Source organism: Mixophyes fleayi, chromosome 5 (genome assembly GCF_038048845.1).
Source record: "Mixophyes fleayi isolate aMixFle1 chromosome 5, aMixFle1.hap1, whole genome shotgun sequence".
Taxonomy (NCBI): Eukaryota; Metazoa; Chordata; class Amphibia; order Anura; family Limnodynastidae; genus Mixophyes; species Mixophyes fleayi.
In genome coordinates this window covers 101,781,015-101,794,343 of record NC_134406.1, presented here as the reverse complement: position 1 = coordinate 101,794,343, position 13,329 = coordinate 101,781,015, and the positions used below count along the sequence as shown (strand labels likewise).

The 13,329-nt window shown below is 36.1% G+C and overlaps 1 protein-coding gene across 1 annotated transcript in view; it reads left to right on the top strand.

Annotated features, from left to right (window-relative positions):
• ITGA9 (integrin subunit alpha 9) overlaps nt 1–13,329 on the top strand; it is a 329,646-nt gene that overhangs the window by 57,649 nt on the left and 258,668 nt on the right. The window lies entirely within an intron of this gene.

Below are 13,329 nucleotides of genomic sequence, written 5' to 3'. Positions count from 1 at the left end.
TTGGTAATTATTTTGGCTTAATGGTGCCTTGAAAAAATTATGGAGACCCTAAGGGTGCCTTGAACTGAAAAAGAGGATAGGGTAGGGGGGTTAGTTTTGGACAATATAAAAGCACTACTTGTAAACATAAAATTATACTGTTAATGGGGAGGCTGTTAAACTAAATGAAAAAATGGCCATAACTGTATGTTACAACCATTGATGGTTAATTTATGTGCTTTCATTTAAAAGCTGCTGTTTAATTTTCTATTTCTAATGTATAGTTTTGTATTTAATCATACATTTGTTTATCAGTATAAATAAAGGTTATTTATTGATTGATACACATTTTATCTCTATTTTCTTTACGTAATACATGTGAAATTGACCTTATTTGCAAGGTCCGCTTTTTCTTTATAGACTACACTTGGTGCTATACGACCACACCCCTTTAATGACTGGCCACACCCCCTATTGCAGTTGGCCACACCCCAATGTAATGGGCCCCTATCACCGCATTTTCCCGGTGGGCCCTTTATGTCCCAGTCCGACACTGCATACAGATAGATTGCATTTTGATCTGGGAAAACTTCTCTTTCCTTCCCCTTTCATTAGGCTCACTATAATTCTTTATTTATGTTGTAACTTGCAGTAATATATAGCAGGTAGCCATAATATCAGGCAGCATGTCTATTACCTATATTTTTTTTTAATTGGCATGAACAAGGGCTTCACCAACAGCTTATTTCACATCAAGAGGAGGACAATACCATATATTATTCATATAATTATTTCCTTAGTCCTTGAAAGAAACTGTTTGGAAGTTAAAAGACATTGACTTGTGGGCGGCACAGTGGCTTACTGGTTAGGGTCATGAGTTTGATTCCTGACCATGGCCTTATTTGTGTGGAGCTTGTATATTCTCCCCATGTTGATGTGGGGTTCCTCCCACACTCCAAAAACATACTAGTATGTTAAATGACTGCTATTTATCATCATAATCTATTTAATTATATAGCGTCACTAATTCCGCAGCGCTGTACAGAGAACTCATTCATATCAGTCCCTGCCCCATTGGAGCTTACAATCTAAATCCCCTAACTTACACACACACACAGAACAAGAGAGACTAAGGGTAATTTAATAGCAGCCAATTTACCAACCAGTATGTTTTTGGAGTAGGGGAGGAATCGGGAGCACCCAGAGGAAACCCACACAAACACGGGGAGAACATACAAACTCCACCCAGATAAGGCCATGGTTGGGAATTGAACTCATAACCCCAGTGATGTGAGGCAGAAGTGCTAACCACTAAGCCACCATGCTGCCCACAATTAAATTGACCTTATTTTTTTTGGTGTGTATGTTAGGGAATTTAGACTGTAAGCTCCAATGAGACAGGGACTGATATGAGTGAGTTCTCTGCGGAATTAGTGGAGCTATATAAATAGATGATGATGATGACTTGTGTTTTTTTATGACCTATATTACAAGGAACATTCTAGTCAAGCTTAGAGAGGTAGCTCTACAATATGACAACTTAAATACATAATATGCTGTCTCAAGTACGTCCAGGAGCTATAAATTAAAGTAATGAAGATAAAGTATAATTTTCTCTTTGCTCCATGGGTTAGCAGGTAGTAAACTGGATTCACATAACTTGAGAGGCAGATAACATGGGGCCTGAAAATTACCAAGGAGAGCATATATTTTAGATTTGCTTCTTAGTCGTACTGTATGAGTTATTAACAATATGGGAGAGACTAAATTGCCGGCATCTTGTTGCGCACATTTCCGCCAATTACAGTAGGAATCTACTCTCATTTTTCCTTGCACCTCTAAGCAGTTTACATAGTCTGAGTTTGTGAAAGATATTTTACTATTAAAATATCTTTCACAAACTCATTTTACTGGAATGCTTGAAAATCACATGGTCCCTTTCTGTAATATGGAAAGAGGAACTGTCAATAAGAGCATACTTGCCAACTCTCCCGGAATTTCCGGGAGACTCCCAAAATTTGGGTCGGTCTCACGGACTCCCTGGAGAGCAGGCAAGTCTTCCACACCTTACTAGCCTAAATTACGTGATTTGCGGTGAATCATGTCAGTTTGGCCCGCCCCCTGCGTCAAAACGGCATTTCCATTGCGGGGGCGGGGCCAAAATGATGCGTTTGGCCGTGCCCCTCCCGCCCTCTAGTCACGCCCCTCTCCCGGAATACACTTGGCGAAAGTTGGCAAGTATGAATAAGAGGTCTGAATATCCTACAGAAACTAACATAAAAATCCACGCAAAAAAGGTGTAAACTGTGGTGTTTAAGTCATGGCTCACTTATCGCTGAAGTTACTGACATCTGCTCTACACATGCTGACTTGACAATTATAAAAGCAACAGGAACAATTTCTATAACTGCTTCCAGACAAACCCGGAAATAGAAGATATTGTATCTCTTTGTGTCTCTCAGACACACACAGATTTCATGGGAGGCAAAACCTTTTAATTTGTGCCTATATCCTAGACAGGAGTCTATACTAGTCTCCAGTTACTTGTATGCATGTATTTGAAATTAAATATGCAGTGTAGAGGTCTACTTCTTTTTAAAAAAAATGTATACTTACTGAAGAAACATAAAGATAAAAAAAATCAAAATGAAAAAAATAAATAAAAAAATATATATATATATGTGTGTGTGTGTATGTATATGTATATATATATGTATATGTATATATATATATATATATATATATATATATCAACCAATCAGGTTCTAGCTATTTTTTGTAAGATGTACTAAATAAATGATAACTAGAGTCGGATTTGTTGCTATAGGCAACATCTCCACTTTGCACACCCACCGGAAACACATAGCTTGATAAATTTACCCACTTAATTTGCTAATTTAATGAAAATTAAGGGTTAATCTAGAATCTGGCATCAATCACACATTGAGTGCCTATTTTTTATACCAAATTATTATCTCTCCGCCAAGTAAAGTATAGAACTATATCAGGGTGTTTTTATCTTTCTGTTATTATGCTTAAAGAAGGCATATGTAGCAAATAAGTCATGTTCTGACACCAAGCTGACTATAATATAAAGAGCCTGATTCATTAAGGATCTTAACTTGAGAAACTTCTTATTTCAGTTTCCTTTACAAAACCATGTTACAATGCAAGGTGTGCAAATTAGTATTCTGTTTTGCACATAAGTTAAATACTGACTGTTTTTTCATGTAGCACACAAATACTTGATAGCTTATTTGTACACTGAAATTTAAAGTTGATATTTATGTGGTACATGAAAAAACAGTCAGTTTTTAACTTGTGTGCAAAACAGAATACTAATTTGCACCCCTTGCATTGTAACATGGTTTTGTCCAGGAGACTGAAATAAGAAGTTTCTCAAGTTAAGATCCTTAATAAATCAGGCCCTAAGGTTTTTCAGATAAAATAATGATTGGCTAGTCTGGCTTTGGCTTACATTTAAGTCAATCAATTTTTTATGTAATGTGGCTGTATTTTCCTTTTATACAGCAGAAGTGTATTGAAATTTAAAGTGGACCTGTTATCCCCACATTAAGTTTTCTTTGTGTCTAAAATGTCATTGTGGGTCTGTTTCATCAAGGAACAAAATGGACATATGTGCATTTTTTAAAAAAAACATACAAATACGTCAATATTCAAGAAGGAGCGATATGAAGATACTGTACGTCTGATGATGAATACAGGCCCAGGTCTGATCTGCTTTAACGAGCAAGACACTGCAGCATACATCCAATACATATCTGAAATATAAAGTCACAAAAGAACGTACAGGGAGAAAAAAGATTCAATTAATGTCATTTTACAGTTTCTCCTAATTGCAAACATATGTACTAGCGTACATACATGACTGTCCTCATTAGTAATCGTCGACACTCACACCAGACCAGTAGCTGGTGCAAGTGATATGACAGAAAAACACATACCTTTGCGATGGCCAAAGCTTGAATTGGATGCCGCTGTGTGCGCTCGATCATTACTGTACTTTGATTACATGCATACGAACCCCTTCCAGTTTCGCCCCTGAAATCATAGGCTGTAGTAAGGGTCCATTGCACTCAAGAAGAATTGAATGTTCCTACGCTCTACACTCTCTGGCATATGGTACGTTTCTGGACATGCAAAACACGGCACGTATCGGCACTTGCGGTCATTAATGAATCCGTTTTAAATTATTACAGATCTTTGTTCAAAGCTACAGTGACTTGGATCACTTGTTAAATACTACTTAGGCTTTTTAAACTACTATAATCCCAGCTCTGTTCTTCTTGTCTCAAAATACCACTGACATAAGTGGGATAACAAGCAAGGGGGATCACTCAGAAAAAAGTGATTACATACATAGGTGAATATGTGTAGGCTTTCTATCATATGCACAATTGAGAAAATGGCAGTTCGTAATGACAGATCTGCTTTAATGAAAAACAAATGCCACATACTGTATATTTAAATATATATTATATATTTTCTTGTTAAGTATAAGCAGTCATTTCTATGAGTTTAATATGATCCAGTCATAAAACCTGCCATATACGTTTCTCTTTTTCCCTCCCCGTTTGGTTCCTCTGTTGCTTTACATTTATATGCACAATATTATCTTTGTTTCTAAAAATGCTTCCTTCCTGGTCAATCTTCATATTCAGTTTCCTGTCTGGAAACCGTGTTCTTGTGTATACATTATACATACAATGTATACAAAGCTGTAAAAAAAATGTACTTTGGCAACACCAATCCTTTCACATTAGGACTAAGTTGTTTCAATATAACAGTGGAGAATTGTTTGATATACAATTTGCAAGGCATAAAAAAAAATATAATTTTTTTTTATTTTTTTTTATAATTACACAGCCACTAGAGAGTTTTCATATGTACTGGTGGAGTATCGTTGTAGTTTAAGTTCATACTTGCCCACTCTCCCGGAATGTCCAGGAAACTCTCGAATTCCTGGTAGGTCTCCTGGACTCTCGGGAGAACAGGCCATTCCCCTGCATCCTGCCCACGTCATAGTGAAATGAGCAGGATGGGAGCCTCCATGACGCAGGGAATGGCATCATTTTGTCCCCGACCGCACAGCAAAATGCCGATTTTGTGTCATTGCATTGCAGGGCCAAAATGATGCCATTTGCCACTGCCCACCCCCTTCCATCCTCACTCTTCACCTTCCCTCTGGGATTTCTCAGAGGGGAGGTGTAAAACCTTAGTAAGTATGTACCTTTATTGTAATAGGCCCGATTGCAATATTTCAGAACTTTTATAGTCTTTACATCATACTTAATGTAAACCGAAATCTGAAAATGCATACGTTCCAAGTACAATCCAATACATTTAAAATGTGTTCTTGGAAACTTTTTACAGTATTATGTTGCTTGCTGTTGTTTAATATTAACTGGTTTATTCTGCAGCTATCATTATCTGTTCTGTATGCTTTACACTAATGTACTACTGAATGGAAGTATTAAAATACAACAGAATTATGTAATGATCATGTGTAGTGCTGTGTGTCTGATATATATGACATGTGCTAGATCACTTGAACAGGAAATCCCTGACAATGCATTGCAATATTTACAGACAAAAATGATATCAAAAGAAAGACCTATGCAGTAAAAATATAATGTATTTCTACACAGTGGTTGAAATGGAGGTGTATATGGTGGAATTCCATACTTCTCCTAATGCCTTCATTGTAAACCTATCAAATTCCTTTTACTTACTTTTACCATATCATCACTTCAGAATGTCCATTTGGACCACAGTTTCTACAGTATTATGCAGTGTATTCACTAGTGCAGATATGCCATATGATTGGACATATAAAGTATGAATACAGTCACACACATCCAATACTGTACAGAATTGGAAATGCAAGTTTATTGCTTTATTTTGGAAAATGGTATGTGATTACCATTGATGGGGGTAGACTACGTAAAGTGCTTCAGTTTGTTTAAATTTTTATCAACAATCTATCTCTTTGTGCTTTGAAGCTCTGCATTAATATATAGAACAGTTTACACCTTAACATTTTAAGAATTGCATTATATTGATGCCCATTGATCTTATACTATGTTAGGATGCAGTGATCTTTCTCTGTCTCAGAACATCAAAGTGTATGCACATGTTGGCAACTATGATATAGTTGTTAATATTCCCTTTATTTTGCGTGGACATTATGGAAATGTGCAGAAACATTTGTTTTTTTATTGTATACAGTAAACAGGGCCTAACTAAAACTAATACTACAAAAAACTCTAACTGAAAAGTAAGCAAACACTGCTTAAAATTAAATGAAGTTAAATACATGATTACTCTGTACGCAAAAATATTCTGGTAACTGGAAGCATGATGGTAGCAACTATATACAACATATAAAACATGTACAAAAAGCATATGTACGAACAAATCAGGATCACAGTTCCTAGTGAAATTAATCTTTGTAAACTGACTATGGTCTGGTCAATGTTAAGAAAAAAAAAAGGAAAAAGAAACAGTGAAAAACACTGTAACAAACTGAAAAAAATATATAAAATTGCAATGATTAAAAGACTGCATATGTGACTAAATCTTAAACATACCGATACATTTTAATGATGGAAATATATAATAAATATAAAACCAACACATTCACATAGAGCCTTATAATGGTCATATAATTAAAACATACCATCTAAATACTACAATTGAAAACACCACTTTAATGAAACACATCAAATGTGTCCAATTCTATGGTTTCAAAATTCACCACAATATAGAAGGACAATGGGAAAAGGGAATATGACATCTAAGAAGGGACTTACCATTGCCATTCCCATTTGTTCCCATAATTACTCCTCTTCCTTTTGGCTAAGATCAAATGTATATCTACCTATATTCATTGGGTTTAGGTGAGTCAACAACACATGGTCCCCTGCCCAGAGGCTGAGGTGCTGGAATGCCAAAGCAAACTCTACCCTATAAGGGAGGGGCTACGTCATGAAAGTTGGGATGTCTGGTCATATAGTGCATGTAAACCATTAGCAATTTGTTTTTATTCACTTCATATTTCTATTACCCTGCCTTTTGGCTAGATGAGAGAAGGTCTATAATTGTAAAGCGCTATGGAATTTGCTGGCGCTATATAAATAAATGTTGATCATGTTGATGATGATATTAAGATGTGCACTGACCCTTGTGTTTTGGTTTCAGAACCGGTGTTGGTTCTAAACTGTGTTTGTGTTTCGGTTTTGCTACCGGTTTTGCCCAAAAATTGCTAAAGGTTTTGGTTTTCTATCTGGATTTAATTAAAATTTTGAAAATTGGTTTAAAAATAATTTTTAGCTGTTTTTGGTCCTATATTACTATTTACAGCATTAAAATTAATTTCCAGTTGTTTCCAGTCTATTTTCCAATGATCCTTTCACAACTGTCCCAAGTTCCACCAATTTTGGTCAAAGTCTGCAGCGAGCAGTCTTAATGAAGGATTTTGTAATTTTGCCACCATTGCATTTGCTTTCTCTGATTCAATTAAAAAACTAATAAACTGCCAGGCCAGGCTCCATCCCCCTTCTAATACGTTCCCTGCCCCCCCCCCTCCTGTCTTCTCTTTCCCTTCCTGATGTCCTCCTTTTCACTTCTCATCTTCTCTTATTTTCATTTCCCTATCTTCTTCCTCCATGTTCTGTTTTTTTTTTGTCATTTACCCAATTGTCGATTGTTCTATATGATTTCATGTTTCTACTGTAAAAATACTGTAAAATTCCTAATAAAATATGTTTTAAAAAAATAAAAAATAAACTGCATAGCGTTGATATCTCTTTCATTGCACCCAAACCTCCTTTGCATGTTTAGAATTACTATTACTGTAACTGAATAAATAAATAATCACATGGACACCAATATAAATTTGGCAGAGAGAACAATGCAAGTCAGCTGACAACTAATAGCAAAACCAAAAAGTGGAAAGTCAAATTCCCATTACATCACTAGACCCAGGATATAATCCTTTACGATGTTATGGCGTCCTAGTAAATGTCATAAGCATTTAGAACTAGCAGGAGAGGTCTTCACATGTAGCAGCCACCTTTCCCATAGAGTTGGACGCACTCAAAGGCACTCGGATGCTCCCAGGCCTTAACTCAACATACTAAAAGCTTATGAGCAAGAACTGGTAGCAAAGAGATCTGTGAAAAGGAGCCAAGAGCACGCACCCCCCCCCCCCACGTCCAAACAGGAGACAGCAATATCTTACAGCCATGAGCCCCGGCTGCCTGTTATTAGCTGGGACGCAGTGGCAGTGTGAGACATTTTGGTTGTCCTGGCGTCAGAGTGAGTACACCCCTTCTTGTGGACCGCCTCGGCTGCAAGTCTCGGGCAGTCCCCTTTACCCCAGAGTTAGATGAAGTTTCCTCTGAGGGAATGATTTTTCAGCCCTCCCTTTCCATAAATATATACGAATGACTCTTCCAAAATTTACAAGTATTGAAAAATAGAAAGGATTAGAATATATAGCGTTTTTTTGGAGAAATAGAAAAGATTGGAATATAATAATATATAGCCTTTTGTTGGTGTGTGCTGCTGAATCTCACATGCAAACACCCAGTTTTTTTCAAAATGATTTTAGTTGTCACTGTCACACAAGAATACTTTCACTAGAAAAACTTTCAATTTTAAAAGAAATAAATCTATTTGCTTTTTGAATTCTATTGCTAATAGTCTGACAGCAAAAGCACACTGTTTTTTTTCCAAGAAATAAAAATATATTACTTAGTTCAGAATTATACCTATCTAACTTGGTCTGTATATGCTATCTAGTGCTATTATATACATGCAATGCAATGCATTAACAACAACCAGTAGCTATAGTCTGTGCAAAGTCTTTTTAAGATTGAAATTAAAAGCAATTGATCAGCAAACTATTGTAGCTGACTATTCTCTACAACAATGTCAGTATTCTACTGCTTTCTTATGTCCCTGGTTCCCCCTGAACGCTATTTTCTAAGCAGAGCACCACAGTTAAACTCCTCCCTACACACTGTCTGTACTAGAATGTCACTTAAGAAAACGGCGGAGGACTATATATACAAAAGATGGCCATCCAAAACTCGCAGGAATTTTTCAAACATTTTCTCCTGGAAATGACGTTTTGCCTTGTTTTGAAATACGAATTTGGCGAGAGAAACAGAGTCACGACTTGGTTTCATTTAGATCACCAATGTCGGATCTTGTCGAATTTCACAATATCTGAACAGCTTATCTCTAGATTATAATACCTGCCTGTGGCCTTACTAGGCATTTATTTATTTTATTCATTTCACTGTTTTGTCACATCATTTGTCATTTTGTGTTACATGTTTATTTGATTTTTTGTTTGCATGTTTGACAGGTGTAGCAAACAGACCCCAATGAGCTTCTCTACATTATTCTAATGTTTGTCTGGCCTTTGGGCTTCCACATCCTTGGAGATTTTGAAAGCTCCCTCTTACAGGGAAGTGGAAGAGGACTGGGCCAATGTGGAAAGCTTTGGCAGATTGCAGGGATAAAGTGGCCAACTCTAGCCCCTTAGTGAAGGAAGGGATACCTAAAACCTATGGCTTCAGAGCTTAGGTAATAAAATAACTTTTTTGAGAGAGCCTGAAGACTTAACCACCATGCACACACTGTACATTGGATCAGCAAGCACCCACAGCACATGGGGCAGTGAAAGCAATGCACAGGCTATGCAAATAATTGTTCTCATTAATGACTATAGCAATCCTATAAAAGATTCATTCTAAAACATACTGCCATGATGCATTTAGGTCAGTACACTTAAACAGACTTTTCAATATAAAATAATGTGAAGTGCATCCTACATAGGGAACCTCTTTCACGGTTTTCCAAAGCTGGTGGGCTTTTTTGCTTTGGAAACTTTTGTAATTAAGAATATTTATTTTCTCAGAATTCAGATTTCTGGGACACATACTGTAGTTTATCAGGGATAGTGGGAATTTTAACCCATAACTTTTTAAAGACGATCCTATCCTGTTATATATTTTCAGTAAACCCACTAATTCCTCTATGACCAATTTGAATCTAATGCAGGTAAAAGAAGAAAACTACAATGAATTGAGATGTTGTCACATCACTGACTGCATAGCAGATCTGCCAAGCTGCAAATGGGTGAAACTGCAGCATAATTGCGCAAACATGCTTATATTTACACAAGGACACATAGATTTACTGGGAAGGGCATGAATTTGTTTGACTACACAACAGCATCTGGAAGGGTGTAAAAGTTTGCAACGTCTTATGAATGGATTTAACTAATGGAGTTCCTTGTTACATGCGGAGGAGGTGCAGGAGAATACTACTTTCTCATGTGATGTTTTTACTGTTTCTATCCACGTTAAACTGGTAGCAGGTTGCGTTTAATGAGATGTTTCAAAAGACTATGAATTGGGTGTGCACCTTAAAAAAGGAGCACTTGTGCACATAAAATAACATTGTGGGTTTTCAGTGTATGTGGATAAGAGACCCTTATTGTATGCCAGTTTAGTTGGAGAATCACCTCCCTCCTAACTCCTGCTGCTGAGAAGTGAAACAGAGAACAGAAGATGTATTTTGTCAAATATAAACCCTGAAGTTATTTCAGGTAAATTACTGATGTTTGTAATACACATTCATACCAAATAATGGTTTCACTTTTAACTCTTTAAAACATAAATGAAGATAAACTGAGCAAATATTAGGGAGACAATAAAAGAAAATTTTAATTAAATGATCAGGGTGGTCCTAAATTGGAACTAGGATGCTCCTTTAATTGGATGGTTTGAAAGACCCAAAAGTGGGTGTGCACCTTTAAATGCATTAGGTGGACAATTAGGCACACTGTAGGGTCTGCAGTCTTTTGCTGTTCATAAATGACTCTTTCTTATCGTAAGTAACTAAGCCCTTATGTATATAATTTTATAAGCATCTCATACATGATAATAACTTCTTTCTTAGTAGTCTAATATTGGGCTGCAATAAATATTATATATTGCTGCAAATTGCAGCGATACATAATGAAGCACCGCCGGAACTGCTCTGGAAGCCCCGGTGAAGAGCCCCCTCCTTCACTAATGCTTTTCTTCTTCCCCAGTAGCCTAATACTGCCGGCAAATAGAGGAGGTACTATGTGTATGGTTTATGGGGACTGCGGTAACAAACGAAAAGTAGGTTAAAGCAGAAGAAAAATTTCCTTGCATATATTCATTAATGAAACTGTGCCTCCTGTTATGTTAACATTGACCAGCAGTGCAATACTGATGTGTTTGTTAATCTCATAATCTCACCTGTCCAAAGCAGCATGTTGTATCTGGTAATTTTCACAGCAATCTCGAGTGAGTTTGCAAAATTGAAGCTTCATACATATGGCGACTTATATTCTTAAAAGGGGCAAAACTAGGGACTGTGATTTGTAGCGTGTTCATTTGTTACATGACTTTACTGGTGATTTACTATCAACTCGCACTTTCTTACATTGGTGTGTTCAAACTCGCTTGAGAAAAATGAAAAATGAAAAATGCAAATTGCTGCTTGAAAAAATTTGCTCTAAGTGTTAATTCAATTCCCACATCACAGTGATGTTTGGTTGAACACATTTCCAGGTACTATGATACCCGAAAAATCAATGACTTTTCTGAGCACCTCTATGGGGTTCCAGAGGCATTCCTCAGCACACTGTGGGGAATTGAATCCCCCCCTAAATGAGGCCCATGTTTTATGTGTACAAGATATTTCTTTAGTGTTTGCATTGAGGAATATTTATAACAGGGAATCCGTTGTTTTTGCATGTTGATTTTCCATGATGTGATATACTTTGTAAGTTCCAGTTATATTTTCAGTACATATGCAGTACATTTCCACTGGGTAATTTGGCACAGGTTATCCTGTACAAGTACTTCCTTAATCATTTTAAAGAGTATGTGGGATTTATTATATAGAAATGTGTATTTTATGAAGTATCACTATGAGTAGAATTAATTACTCACTAAAATTACCAAAATCAAAACGTCATCACTGACATTAGGGTAATAAATATATATTTGGAGGTTATTTCTAATTCAAGAGCTATCATATCAGAGACAATGTAAGTCTATCTAGCACAAAGGCAAAATATAGCATTGTACATACACCATCTAGTACCCTTGCAAGGAACAGAGTATTGAATCACTCACTCCTTTCTATACTTACTGGTTGCGACCTGCTTTATCTCCAACTGAGACACAGATTACTAATTACGTGAATTACACAGGAGCAGGTAGCATTAGTCTGGCAGTTTAGTCTGCTAGATTAGTGCACATGAATAGCGCAGTAAGCTTCAGTAAAACTGTAAAAAGAAAAGTTAATACTTAGCATGTATGATATGGCATGATAGCAAAAATGTAAATACTGTGCATAACAAACCATCACTTACTGTATATTATAATGCAACATGTCTATTTCCATATGCAGCTCAGAATTCAGATAAGACAGTAAAGGAAATAATACAATAAAGGAAACTAAGTTACATGTTAGATACATTCAATAGCTAGTGTATCTAACACACCATTAAAATAAGAAATTAAAATTAATAAAGGACACTTCTGTCAATGAGGGACTTCCACAAAAAAGAGGTTCCTTTTGTTAATTAAACAATGATATTCCATCGTGTGCAAAAGGTGTCTCAGTGACTTTGAGAGAGAAATCTTTGTTGGACCAGGTTTGGAAGGCGTTACAGTGATAAAGACTTTTTAATCTGCTAAGGTTTTATGATGACTGTATGGAAAACATATTCATTGGCTTGACATACAAACCATAACAAATGAGCAACTTAATCAGTTCACTACAAATATCAAAGAGGGATAATATTGCTGTAAATAAGTGCAGTAGCAATACACAAGTCCTATATTACACGTACAGATTTCATATTGCAAGTAAAGTCCAGTATTGGTAAAGCGGTATAGGTAGTTTGCATTATCATGAATATCTCAGCCCAAAAATCTCAATTAACATGATTCAATTAGCTGTTAGTTATAACAACCAATCAGCTATTAGCTTTCATTGGATGAGTGGAACAAATGTCCGATTGGTTAGTTATTCCACATTTATGCTTTTTAACAATGGTGTTAAATAAGCTTGTGTTGTTTAATTAGTGCACTACTTGTCAATGATATGTTGGGAACATAATATCATTTGTGTTAGTAATAGATTCACAGATACATAATTCATGGTAGTAAATAGACTGGTATTATACTTATAATGACAGAAGCTAAATCTAGAATGACAGCTGTTCTCAGTTTATATTCATATGCATTCCATTAAATGTGGAAGTTA